This window comes from Pleurodeles waltl, chromosome 11, assembly GCF_031143425.1.
Source record: "Pleurodeles waltl isolate 20211129_DDA chromosome 11, aPleWal1.hap1.20221129, whole genome shotgun sequence".
Lineage (NCBI taxonomy): Eukaryota > Metazoa > Chordata > Amphibia > Caudata > Salamandridae > Pleurodeles > Pleurodeles waltl.
This window is the reverse complement of record NC_090450.1, coordinates 868,542,982-868,557,181: the sequence shown is the minus strand read 5'-3', so window position 1 is coordinate 868,557,181 and position 14,200 is coordinate 868,542,982.

Sequence of the window (14,200 nt, the reverse complement as noted above, 5' to 3'; positions counted from 1 at the left end):
TATATATAATTATGAGTGATTTAGAGATATATATCTGTATTTTTTTGTATGACATGTATATTGGCACATTACAATGTTTGACCGAAATTCGCTTTGTCTTTGCATTCTTCCGGGGGGATTGTGGGTTGTTAATGTGATATTTTTGACTGCATTGGTGCGTATGTTGTAATATGCGAGGGTGGGGGTGTTTGGTGGGTGTCCCCCTAACTTTTGCCTCCCCCCTCCCTGTGTCGGAGATGCAGTACTCACCGGTATCTTCTGCGCCTACGTCGCTGTTGGTCGTAAAGGAGCAGAAAGACAAGGGCAGGGAGTATTTGGAGTTCCGGGTCCATGGAGTCCTCGTTCCTCGTGGGATGTGTTCAGGTGAGCGTTTTCCCATAGCAAAAGCTGTTTCCGCCGTGTTTTTATCCACGGTGAATCCGCCCCGGAAAAGGTGGCAGATTGGCAGGTTGTAATGGTGTGGGTGGTACATTGTCTTCCGCCTGTCTGTTGACGATAACCACCGCGCTGCTTGCCTGTACCGCCGTGGCGGGTGGTGTGTTAAAGTGGCTGTCTTTGTTGGCGGTTTCCGCCAGGGTCATAATTCCCTTTTTTTGTCCGTCGACCTGTTTGCGGTATTAACGCACCTTTAACACCGTCCGCCAGGGTTGTAATGAGCACCACTATGTGCTACTGGTGAACATTGAGCAACTAATATGCGCAGTGGTGAAACACAAAGTCATTGGTCAAACACAATTAATAGCATCACATTCCACCCTGTGACCAATTAATTTTTGTTTCATACCTCTTATTTCAAACAAAAACAAAAAACAAAAACATCAACACAAAAAAAACATTATCAGCAAATCAGATTTGAATGATCAAAGCAATCGCTGTAAAGCAATGGAAGTGGATTAACATATTGATCTCATAACCTTTCACATCAGATACACCTACACAGAAAAGACTAAAACTTATATACTCTGATTGAGATAATAGAGTCTCTAAAATAGCAATTTGATGTAGCATGAGTTCCACTCATGTAAAGGTGCACAGTCCACCTGAAAGGTTTGCTGGCGAAAGTCAGAGTTCCATACGAAAAAACACAGACAGTTAACTGTTAAGGTTGCCTAGGTCCAGTGGAAGAATGTAATCAAACAAGTTGAACTTGAACTGCAGGCGCCAGTTGCGTAAAATGGATCCATGGTGCTTGTACTTTACTCAATCAGGTTCAGGTTGGGGGTTCCGTCCCTTCCCCGACCCCACACGCACACACCCGAAGGGAGACCACACAGCACACTCATGGTCAGTGGTGAAACGTGGTAGGATCTGCAAAAGAAAAAAGTATGACTTTTCTTGCAAATAACATTTGTCATCTGAAATGTGCCCATCCTCTTCCTTTCCCTGTTTTATAATCAGCAGGACGTTTTTGGGGCCCTTTGTTATGATTTCTGCAGGTTCTGGAGGGTCACTTGGGGCTTCAACCCACACCTCAGCACTGAGGTTTTTATCTGCTGCACCACAGCTTCCCTTTCTTTGCACTGTCAGAAGGACTGGGGCAGACTCCTTCCTTACCAAACCTCCATTCACTGCACTTTTGACAAGTTGGGCCATTCTGTCTCCAATTTGTATGAATGAATCAGATTCTTTTCTAGTTATCAGCATAATTTTGATTTCTCCTTGGTAATCTGCAGCAATCACTTCCCCTAAAACCTGATCATTTTGCCATATCTGTCCAGGTAACTTTCCTCTCTCCAATTTATCTTTGACTGTTTGTGGGACAGATTGCTCTTGTGCGTGCTGCACAGTTTGTTTTATCAAATCTAATCTCTGCCCACCTGTAATTGGCTTTTTCTCTCAGCTGTCCACATTTCTGTTGCACCCACTTAGCCATCCCCACTAAGTCAGAATTCTGGGTGGACACTTCAGACTCTGAATTGTTCTCTTTAACATCTGCAAGGGAATTGAACCAGTTATGTACAAGCCATGTGGAAAACCAAACGGCTGAACAATTGGCAGTGAACCAAGAATCAGTGTAAAAATGACACATCTCAAACAGCTCTTGCTTTAAAATCTGACACACATTGTACAACACTGTTCCTTCTCCTGTGCTAGAAAACAACTTTTCAGTAACTGGATTGTAATCATTAGTCAAACAAACATGCTTTTTATCCTCAGGGGACACGAATTCAAATGGTGCACTCAATTTCACTGGTGACTCTTTTACCTGTGGTACTCTCCACATCCTGAAAAGGGGCTTGTGACACCTGTTCATGTAGGGCTGCAGTGACTCTAGCCCTGTCTTGCATGTACCAGATCCAGTGTATGATACTAGCTTCCTGTGCCTGTCCTGTCATATTACAAGTTCCATTATATCCTATCGAACTTGTAAAATGGTGGGCGGGATATCTATCACGTTTGTGAAGGATTATCCCATCCGCCAAGATTGTAATTAGGCTCTCTGACTCCTCAGGGAAGTCCTGGAAACAGATTGTACCCCTTTCACTCAGTTATTCACACACGCTGAGGTGAAATACAAAATGTGAGATGGATTTCAATGTATTTATTGAAGTAATCGCATTCAAGTATAAAAAGCATGTACTGCGATAATTATGCAGATGAAACAGAGCGCAGTAACCAATATGACAGCAAGAGTGAAGACAATAAAGAACCCCACCCTACTGTGTGTTTCTAGAGAGTCTAGATGTTCCTACCAAAACCCTATGTCTAAATCTGAGAGCATAGTGTATGTAACCCTATGCCTGGCCCGACCTAAGGAATTAGCCCCAACCCCATACCTGAATTGACTACTAGGGTCTGCCTGTGATGCGGATGGCAATCTCCTCAGGAGGCTGAGATATCAGCACTAGCGAAGCTGTCAGTCTAATGGGGAGCATCACAGGATAGTCATGACCAGAATGTCCTCTATCCCTATTGGATCTAAGTGTAGTTTATATAGTGAACTATACTGCTGTGGGTTCATTTTCACACCTTGCTTTGACACATATATTTTAGCTTAGCTTAGGCCTGTGGCCTGTGCCCTTTTAGCCAGGTATATGTTCTAACTTCATTTATTCATTTTAGCAAAGCCTGCTTTTCAGTGGGGATGTTTTACTTTTCTAATCAGCTGTGATTCTGCAAAGGCATTGTTATTATTTCCGTACACAACATTTCACCATGTACTTTTGCCCAAGGCTAAACAAGAACATTACATGATAATCCATTTAGTATTGTCGCCACGAAAATGCATAAACAATCCGACACCTAGGAACATGCTCACGTTAGGCCTATTTGACAAAACATACACATGTTTCTTATAAAAACATACAGGCCAAGGAAAGGAAAGGAGTTTATTCCGGCCAGGATACCCATCCACGCTGTATGCCATTTCACTGCTGACTTCAGTCTTGTCTCTGCAACCAACCAAGGAGAAGGCCAGCAGATCCCTGTTTTCAGGTAATGGGGGTTGGTGCTCCTTTAATGAACTAAGTATGGGCAGATTGGGCTATCACTGCTATGCTCTCACTAGAAATTAGGGGTTAGGTAGGATTCTTATCTGTATGTTTATTCCAATATGCTTGGTTTGTTTATTTCTTTTCACTGATCCCAACAATCCTAATCTTGTTATGTCTCATTACCCTAATAATTGCAGCTCACATATTTTATCCTAGATTGCAGCCTTTCTAATAAATGTATTGAAAACCATCCTGTGTCTTTTCTTTAGCCTATGTCTGTGTATGAGACCTGTGCTAATGAGAGAAATGGGGTAAGATTTGTCGACCACGACTTCCCTGAGAGGTCACTGAGTGTCATGAGTCAGCCTGCCACAAATCACCTTTACTTCTTACAGTTTGGGTGAGGTGCTGCTAGCTAGCTGAAAGGGTTGGGCAGACAGCTGCCAAGACGGTGTGGGATACTCAGTCACCAACAAGCTGTGGTGCTGCCACCCCAAATCCAGCAGTCTATTTCCAATAACGAGAGTCCTACAACATGGCACCACCAACTTTGGTAAGGCACTAATTATGCAGGTCTCCTGAGTATCTCTGTCCCACACACACTAAATGTGCCCTATGTACCATTATACTGAGATGTCCGTGGTCTTAGGCAAAAATCCTCCTCAGTTGAATAGGGAGTACCTATCAAGGCCGTAGGTTGTTCAAGCTTGAACCTTAAAAGGATTCCTTCATTTGTGTTCCCAGCTTCCCTGTCTTTGGATATGGCACAACCAGTAAATATCCCAGAAAACTGCACACAATCTGTCGCCATGCCACCAAGGGGTAACCCTGGTGGGTGAGGGTTTTTCTAACAGGAAAATCCTTTTTCCTTTCCATCCTGTGGTAGTTCTTTTAGCCGGACCTCTTTTGTAATGTTGTATAGGCTATAAGGAGGACAGCCCAGCCCACAACGTTCTTCTCCCTCTTTGTTTTTTTACAATCTGTCACACAGTTTCTTTTAGGTAATGGACTAACAAATGATGGTGGGATGTTACATTCGTTGTTGAAGCACGACGCATACAGAACAAATATTTTGCTAATGGGTCACCTTTCCAGCAATAAATGCAGACTGAAATACATTTCACACATACAGAATAGCAAACGTACCACAACAATACAGAGCACACCAATATTTAGAAATACCTTTAAATGATCAAGAACACCAAGATTGGTTCAATGGTACCCTCCCACATGTAATACAACCTTTTAGATTAGGTCCTTTGAGTAATGAAGGACCAACATGGGCAGCATTGGTCACATATACATCATATCCAAATGTGCAGGCTATGCAAGTAGCTGAAGTACGCACATTATACAATGAGCTAGTAGCAATATATAGACGCTTAGTACAATTTGTAATGCGGACCTTAAACACCGCCCCAACTAGGGCTGCTCCAGCTATCAACCGATTGGCTTTTACAAGAATAAATCCACAAACTGTCCATTCAATAATGGGAAAAGCACCCATTGAGCAGGAGAAAATTCCGTTCTGGGTGGCACAAAAAGCAAATTAGATGGAAGAAATGTTTCCTCATATGGGATGCGAAGATAAACATACAATCCTCACAATGTGCTTGGCATTTTGAATGGTTCCCTCAATAGAGGATTATGCCACTTGGTGAAATATATACCACTATGCAAGGTACACCGACAGCTGTGAATTTACCAGAAGTGTTAAAACAATTTCAGAATGAACACGAGGCGGTCTGGGCCCTGGATTTGGGGATGAAACTGGTGTGCAATTTTGACACAGTATCCTCAATTAATTTACGTAATTTTAACGGACAAGCAGCAGCACTGGCAATTTGCCAGCAGCTCCGGGAGGTTCCTCAATGGAATCAGGAGCGCGAGCTGCCAAAGATTATTTCCGAAACGTATACTAGTATAGATTGGGATAGTCTAGGGGCCAGACCAACTAAACCTCAATTACAGATACTTCCACCAAGAAGGGTACTAAGCAAGCACAGGAGAGTTCTACAAAACGCAGGGCTAAACAAAATAAAGACAGAAGAAGCCAAGGAGGAGAATCTCTGCCACCAGAGACCTCAGAGAAAAGGATACAATCTTAGAAATAGGGAAACTTTAAAAACTCAAAATAGATATCAGTTTACTGATAGTCACCAATCTTGTTCCTTCCAGGACACACAGGATAAACTGAGTGACAGACAAAGGTGGTCAGAACACCGAAGAGACAATTCGAAGCTGAAAAAGGACTCACATAATTTAAAAAGAAAACAACGCCTCTCATATTGGGAACGTTGTTGAAGAACAGGACATGGGCAGTGACTCTGCTAGACAGCGTCACGATATGTGGCCAGAGTCTTCTAGATCTTCTCGATGTGACCCCAACTAACGACTTCCTTGAAGTCGAACCAGCAGACCGGTGCGTCTCCGGACCCGATAGGGATTACAAATTAAATATTTAGATTGAGGGAGACATAGAGCATACTATTAAAGTTATCTTCTGGAAAAAATTAACACTAAATTATGACATTTTATTGGCCTGAATTTGTCCGTGCACTCCCACAAGGGGAAGATGTCACTTTGCCTTCTTTCTCTGTCCTAGTTCCAGACATAGTAAAGGAAGCCTAAGCCGCAGATTGGGCATTGGCACAGGCTCCTGCTCTGTATTGCAACAACGTAGGGTGGGATAAAGATTTCCCCTACCATGTAATACCATTTAGATCGACACCACAGATTCAGCCTCAGTACCCAATTTAACATGAAGCTAAAGCATCAGTGAGAGAAATCCTCACACAACTTGATTACCAGGGGTAATTGAACCCTGCGTCTCTGCAATGAATAACCCATTATTTCCCGTAGTGAAACCAGACCATTCATATAGAATAATCTTTGATTACAGACATTTAAACAGTCACACATGCACATTTGCAATCGAAAATCCACACAGCTCAGCAGTTATTAACAACATAGTACGTAAAACATATAAAACAGCATTGGATATTTCTAGTGGTTTCTTCTGCCAGAATTTACTGCCTGAAAGTCATGATTTAATCATCTTCAGTGCTTTTGGCTCACAAAAAAAGGTTTTGTTGTTTGCCCCAAGGTTATGAGGATAGCCCTGAGTTGTTCTCTGCCCATGTAACATCAGTATTACATGATATTGATGCCAAGGCGTTGTCCTATGTGGATGACCTCTATCTCACAGATGAAGACCTCAATGCACATCTAGCCAGGGTGGATCGCATTATTTTAGGATTTGCTGCCCAAGGCTATAAATTAAGTTTTAAGAAAACCCACATTGCTTTTGTTTGTGTCCTATTCGTACAATACAAATTATTTGATGAAGGCAAGAGCCTTGTCTCCAAACACCATCACGAAGCTACAGTCTTTACTGGGTTTCTTAAATTTTGGCAGAACATACCTTCCTGACTATGTACAACTCATAAAACCTCTTTGTGACCTAATTCGTCCAGACTTTTCAAGCAAACATTGGACACCAGAACACACAGGCATCCTTAGAGCATTACAACAGGACATGTTAGAAGCACAATACATACACACGCGTGACAGTGAAACAGACTTGGTCATCAGAATAATTCTTGGGGCCATCAGGTTCACATATGTCACATTTAATGAGGGTGACACAGTACACATAGCATACAAATCACATTTGTAATGCAGAACGTTTTGCACCCACAGAAAAAATACTGACTGCCGTATAGATGGCTGTCATTAAGGAGAGGCCACTTGCCCAAGGGAAATGCATCATTGTCGTTACCCCAGTACCAGCCCTTGAGGTCGTCACCTAAGCCAGCTTTCAAAACGCAAAATCCATGCTGGATTTAATGGGCAGCTTCCCTGACTGCCACTGATGTCGATTATGTTTTCAATTCTAAACTTCAGACCTAAGAATTCCTTCAATATGAACTTGAGTACCCCGTGCCCTCTTAACATCTTGCCCTTTGACCCATATGGAATGATCATTTACACCAATGGCTCTGCACAACCAGCTGTAGGTACAAAACACCAATACTCTGCCTCTTGTACAGCTGTTAGATGGGTAATGAGGGATGGTACATTCCACCCTCAACATACCTATACGCAGACCGTAGGGTACTGCACAGTACACATTGCAGAGCTCAAGACTCTAATCTTGGCACTGGAACATACGGATCAGTCTAGACTGATTGGTATGATTTATGCCATTGTGTCCAGCCCTAGTATGATTACTTACATCGTTGGTGCCTAAACGGGTTCAGAGATTCAAAAGGAAAAACCATCAAACACAAACACTTGTTGGGCAGGGTAGCAGATCCTAAGGACAGACTACCAAAAGTCATGTAGTTAATACATTAGACCATAAACGTATATGGGTACACGTTATAGGAAACTTTTTGGCTGACAAAGCTGATAAATCAGCAATAGCTACGGCTTCTGTTGCTGCAATTACTCATTCTCAAACAAGACTGGATAATGAGACATTGGCTGCTGTGAAAGCTGAACCATTGCAGTCCTTTACAACTTGATGGTGCATGCAAATACCTCTTAGTCACTGAAGATTCAAGCTCTAGATTTCTGTGGGTATAGCCTCAATGATCGGCTCACGCCCAAACTGTTATTAAAGATTTACAAGTATTCATCAGGAGATATGTAGTTGTAGCATTCTACTTGGACCAGGGCCCTGCCTTTGCCTCATGGGCATTCAGGGACACCACGGCAACAATGGGTGTTCAACTCCATTACTACTCACCCTACCATCCTGAGGGTAATTCAGTTGTGGAGAGGAAGAGCCAAGACTTAAAGCAATCCTTAACAGCAAGGGTACTAGGTTCTGGTCATAGTGGGCTTCATCACCTATATGGGGATCCAGATAGCACTAAATAATCTGCCCAGAAGGTCCTTGGTAGGACGTACCCCTTACGAGGTCCTCTTTCCGCCTCCTTCCCATAGATCTGGAAACATGCTGAAGTGAGGCCCCTCCTGAAAAAAACATCCACTGACCAGCCGAATTGAGGAACTACCAGCCCATCTCTCTGCTCCCCTATCCACCTAAGGTCCTAGAAAAAGCGATCAACCAGCAACTTACATAGCACCTAGAAGACCATAATCTCTTGGACCCCTCGCAAACTGGATTTCAAGCTAACTACAGCACTGAGACAGCCCTGATTGCAGCCACAGATGACATCAGAGCCTTCCTGGACAGTGGGGAAACAGCAGCACTCATCCTCCTGAACCCGTCCGCTGCGTTTGACATTGCCTTTCACCACATCCTGATCAATAGACTCCACCACATCCGGATTCAAAGAATCACCCTCAAATGGATTGCCTCGTACCTCACCGGCAGAACACTAAGGACCAGTCTCTCACTGTTCACCTCAGAGCCCAAGAAGATCATCTGTGGAGCCCCCCAACGATCATCCCTCAGCCCGACACTCTTTAACACCTACATGACCCCCCTGGCTATCACTGTCAGACCACACAGACTCAACATCGTCTCCTGCGCCAATGACTCACAGCTCATCCTCTCACTGTCCGAAGATCCCTCCACCACAAAAGCGAACTTCAGCATATGCATGATGATCGTAGCGGACTGGATGAAGGACAACTGTCTCAAACTCTATACCGAAAAACTGAAGTCCTCATCTTTGGGAACACCAACTCTCCATGGGCTCATACATGGTGGCCCGCAGTGCTCGGCTCACATGCCCCAAAAGACCACGCCGCAACCTTGTCATCATCCTGGATAGCAAGCTATCCATGAAGAAACAAGTTGATGCAATCCAATCCACCTGCTTCCACACTCTTCACATGCTCCAGAAGATCATCAGGTGGCTCCCAGGAGACACCAGAAGGACCGTCACACAGGACCTTATCACCAGTAGACTGGACTACGGAAACACACTCTATGTAGGAATCATAGCACGCCTCCTGGAGAAAATCCATACAATACAGAACTCAGGGGCAAGACTCGTACTCGACCTCCCCAGAAGGACCCACATAACACCGTATCTGAAACAAAAATACACTGGCTCCTGATTCAGAAGAGATGCCAGTTCAAGATGCTGACCCATGCCTACAAGGCCTTACACAACAAATGACCATCATACATCAAGAAATGCCTGCTCTTCCACCAAACGGCCAGATACCTCCTATCAACTTCCCTCGCAGACACCCTACAGATCCATCAAGCCAACAGCGGAGGACGTTACTTCTCGAACCTGGCAGTCAAGGCTTGGAACAACCTCCTCCTGCACTTCAGGACCACACCATCACTCCAGCTATTCAGAAGAGAACTAAAAACCTGGATGTTCGAATTATCATTCCTCCACACAGCAGCATACAGCTTCACTGCCTTGACACCCTCACTGGTGATTTGCCAGGCTCTATAAATGTTTGATTGATTGATTTGGGCTTCACTATGTATGTCCCAGATCTTGAAGGCCCTAGTACGGTGGCGGCAGAAACACCGTTTGACATAAATGAACGTGTTGTTGTTTTGCAGAAAATACAGCAATTCTGTGATGAAAATGAATCTGTCTGTGCCACCACCTTGAGAGTGAGGGATTTGCCAGCAACATATACTGGCTGGATTCCTAAAGTTGGGGATCTAGTATGAGAAAAGATTGCTGTGAAAAAGGAGTTTGGACCATCATATAGAGCACTGGTTCCGGTCCTGGGAATACACGGTACCAAAACTCATTTTATCACCAATGCCTGGTTCTAAAGAAAACCGATTTGTTTCTATTGACACCATCATATTGCACCATGAGGCTGATACTGCACGGATAGACCACAAGGATTCCTGGGTAGTTCCCTAGCCTCCCTCACTACCCAACAGGATATAACTCTCCAAGCACTCAACAATGATTCTCCAAGTACCAATGCTACAGTTGTCTCGCCGGGCTTGGGGAGGGCAGAGAATGAACTTCTGTTACTTCCTATCACCAATTCACTGACAAGAAACATCCAAAGCGTAAATCTCTACTATTCCAATTCAACCCAAACGGTTGATATTGTTTATTATGGACCACCAACATTGGGTCCATCTACCAGTTCTGCACCAGCTCCTGATTTTACACAGACTGCTTCTGGTTATATTGTCGACATTGACGACGTTTCTTTAAATTCTTCTGCATCTGTGACAGCACCTGTCTCAAGAACACGTAAGCTTTATAACTGGCTTACAAACAATTATTTGGTTCTTCCATGGTACTAGCTATGGATACTTGTGACATTGCTTGCCTTCCAGCTGTGGATTAGTTTTGTCATTGTTTTCTTTTACTGATAATTGGTCATTATCTTCCTGAACGCTCTGCTGTTGAACCGGTGGATGAGGTTTTAACACCTTATGTTTTTTTCCCATAAGGTCCAAAAATATTTGTTCCTTGTGAACATTTCAGCTGTTCCGATACCCGACTGGGATTGTTTGGGATAAAGTACCACATGATATATTTGGACCTACTGAGGTCATTAAAATTCCATGTGGCTTTAAAGTTTCTATGACTGATGTTATTACCTGGGGTTGTTTCTGATGTCTGAGATGTTAAAACAGTTGATCCCATGCTTTCTAAGCTTGAATATTATACTTTATTTGAAAGTGAAGAGGTATATATGGATACAGCAAATTATGGGGAAATGTTCTGTTATCATCATTTTGGGCATTACTATTGCATCAAGTGAGTACCCTTAGATCAGTTTTCAATTACACACAATAGGAGCATTGTCCGACTCCACCAGTGGGGAGTTCCAAAGCATATGCAGAAAAGTTTGCATATTTTACTGAGCATGACGTTAAGAATTCAGAGTCATAATATTTTAAATTACCTCCTTTTGTATTGAGAAAGATACTGCTAACCAACACAAAATGAATCTATTCAGTTTCCTTTGTTTTCCAGCGGGCCGTTTAGGGTTATGAGTTTTGGGAAAGAACTATTGATTTCAAGAGTGTATGGGAAACACAAGACTGGCAAAAAGAGGGTAGGGAAGCTTTGTTTAGAGCATGTCTTATTCCTTTACAAATTATGGGCCTGATTACAACTTTGGAGGACGGTGTTAATCCGTCCCAAATGTGACGGATATACCACCTACCGTATTACGAGTTCCATAGGATACAATGGACTCGTAATACGGTAGGTGGTATATTTGTCACATTTGGGACGGATTAACACTGTCCTCCAAAGTTGTAATCAGGCCCTATATGTTTAAATGACACAGTTCAGCAAACAACTTGCCTTGGGTTAGCAAAAATAATCGAGCTGAATGCGTCCAGTATCCCAACACCAGCTTAATTTAACAATTGGCAGACACTTTTGACTGTCACTGAGGAGCATCTCACTAGTTGGGTTCAGAATGGTAACTTTAATTCCTTATTATCACGTCCTCATGGGTGGTTATTGTGACCAATAGACACAAATGGTTGTCTGGCACATTTTGTGAAACAGGGTTTCAGAGCAAGCCGACCAGACCCTCGTTACGTAACAGCTCAACACTCAGGTATCATTACAACATATAGGCCCTCATTACAACCCTGGTGGTTGGTGGAATAGTGAGGTATTACCGCCAACAGGCAGGCGGTACCTACCTCTATTATTATGACACCCTCCCACCCCCCTCTCCTGTCGGAGAATCCGACTTACCTGCTTGCAGGGGGTCCTCTGGCAGGAGACGGGATGCGGCGCTGCTGCCAGCAGCAGCGTCTGCCAGCAAAACACCGCCAGGCCGTATCATGGAACATGATACGATAGGCGGTGTTTTGCTGGCATGCACCTTGCCGCTATCCGCCGCCATGACCGTTGACGGAATTCCACCAGCAGCGAAATTCCGTCTGCGGTCATACTGCCATGGACAGTCGGTAGCCAGGGCGACAGTATGTTGGCGCCTGTGGCCGTGGCGGTAGGCGGCATTTGCAGCCAATGTCATAATAAGGGCAATAGTGTGGGTAAACTGCGCCAACAGTGGTTACGATCTTCCACATTAGCAGCTGCTAAAGAACATCTTGGTTTCCTTTCAGAAGATGTTGACTTACAAGATTTCTTGTTAGGTCCTAGAAAGCCACGCTCAAATTTTTTTTATATGCCATATATAATCAAATTTGGAAGCTTTCACAAATGGAAGCTGCTGCAGGGTTTAAGGCAGATTTATAAAGAAAATATGGAGAAAGCTCTAGCCGTTGTCGATAATGGTATGAATACATTGTGCCACCGCATTTACATGCTAAATAACATTGTGTTGTCTGCAATAGATATCTGTCAAAATGACTTGTCACTTTTACGTCATGCACAGAGTCAGCTTAGGTCCATTATGCAATTGGGTTGGACATTGCCGGGTTCGTTGAAGTGTCTGCGTGCTCTGGCAGCATGTTAACTCTACTGAGTTATTTGCCACATTTAATTTAACAAGACAACAAGAGATAATGGCTAAAAAAGAGGCAAGTTACATCATGCTTAACATTGAGAAGTTGGAAAAGTTACCTTTTACTGTAGCAGAAATTCTATCAGCAGTATGGCTAATACATGGGGACATTAACCAGGTGCGGTTCCTCTGTTAGGGCAGAGGATCATCACAACCCCACTAGCAGCTGCAAACCTTTTAATACATGGGGACATTAACCAGGTGCGGTTCCTCTGTTAGGGCAGAGGATCATCACAACCCCACTAGCAGCTGCAAACCTTTTAATACATGGGGACATTAACCAGGTGCGGTTCCTCTGTTAGGGCAGAGGATCATCACAACCCCACTAGCAGCTGCAAACCTTTTAATACAAAACGGTAATAAACTATGTTTATTATCGCTTTGTATTAAAAGGGACAATAATGAACTATGTTTATTATCATTTTGTATTAAAAGGGGCGGGCCATAGCTGTTACGAGCACTGAGAGGGAGTGCTGTGTGCATGCATGTTTGGCCGGCCGTCTTGGGCCGGCCAAACACACATGCTCAGTTGACTCTCTCCAGCCCGGCATTGTGTTGTCAGGCTGGAGAGAGCCTGCACAGACTCCCAGCCAATCCTAATGCTGCTTGGCCACAGGGCAGGCTGGGAGTATATGCCTGCAGTGAGGACTGAGGAGCGGGGCAGTGCGGCGCAGCATTAAGGTAAGTTTTTTTCTTTTTTTTAAACTATTTTATTTTATTTCTCCCCTCTGCCACGCTCCGTGCCACCCCGCCCCACCCCTTTTCCCTTGCACAAGCCACCACTGAGATTAATCTGCCTATTTTAACATTTCAGTTCACCAAGTGTTCAAAACATTTTGAAGTTGGCAGATTTCAGTGGTTAGGGCAAAGTTACATCCACAGATTATGGGAATTACCTTTCGATTACAAATGTCTAAACAGTGAAACAGAGGTCTTTCTTAGCAGAAGTGAATGTGAGACTACTGTTAGTTATTCTATGATTTGTAAGCAGGTGTCCTTGCATTGCACTTGTAATGCGGCCATAGTAAACTTGGCTTGCTATCTGAAAGGTACTCCTGTGTCTTTAATTCACCCAGTATTTTTCAATACCTTTGGGTGAAAGTTATGTGATGCTGAGTGATGGAGACTGCTGCAAATGAATCCTGGAACTGCTTTCATGATTTCGGTTTCCCAAATCGTAACTTGCTGTGGCCATGTGTTATTTTCCCCCACGCGAGAAATAAAAGCAGCAGAAATGTTACATGTTGCTACTTCAAATGTAAATTTTGACAAGCTGAGCAGACTAAAGGCGCTATTGTTTCAAAAACATGTGGTTCTGACATTAGCCAGAGAAACCTATGACCTCTAAGCAG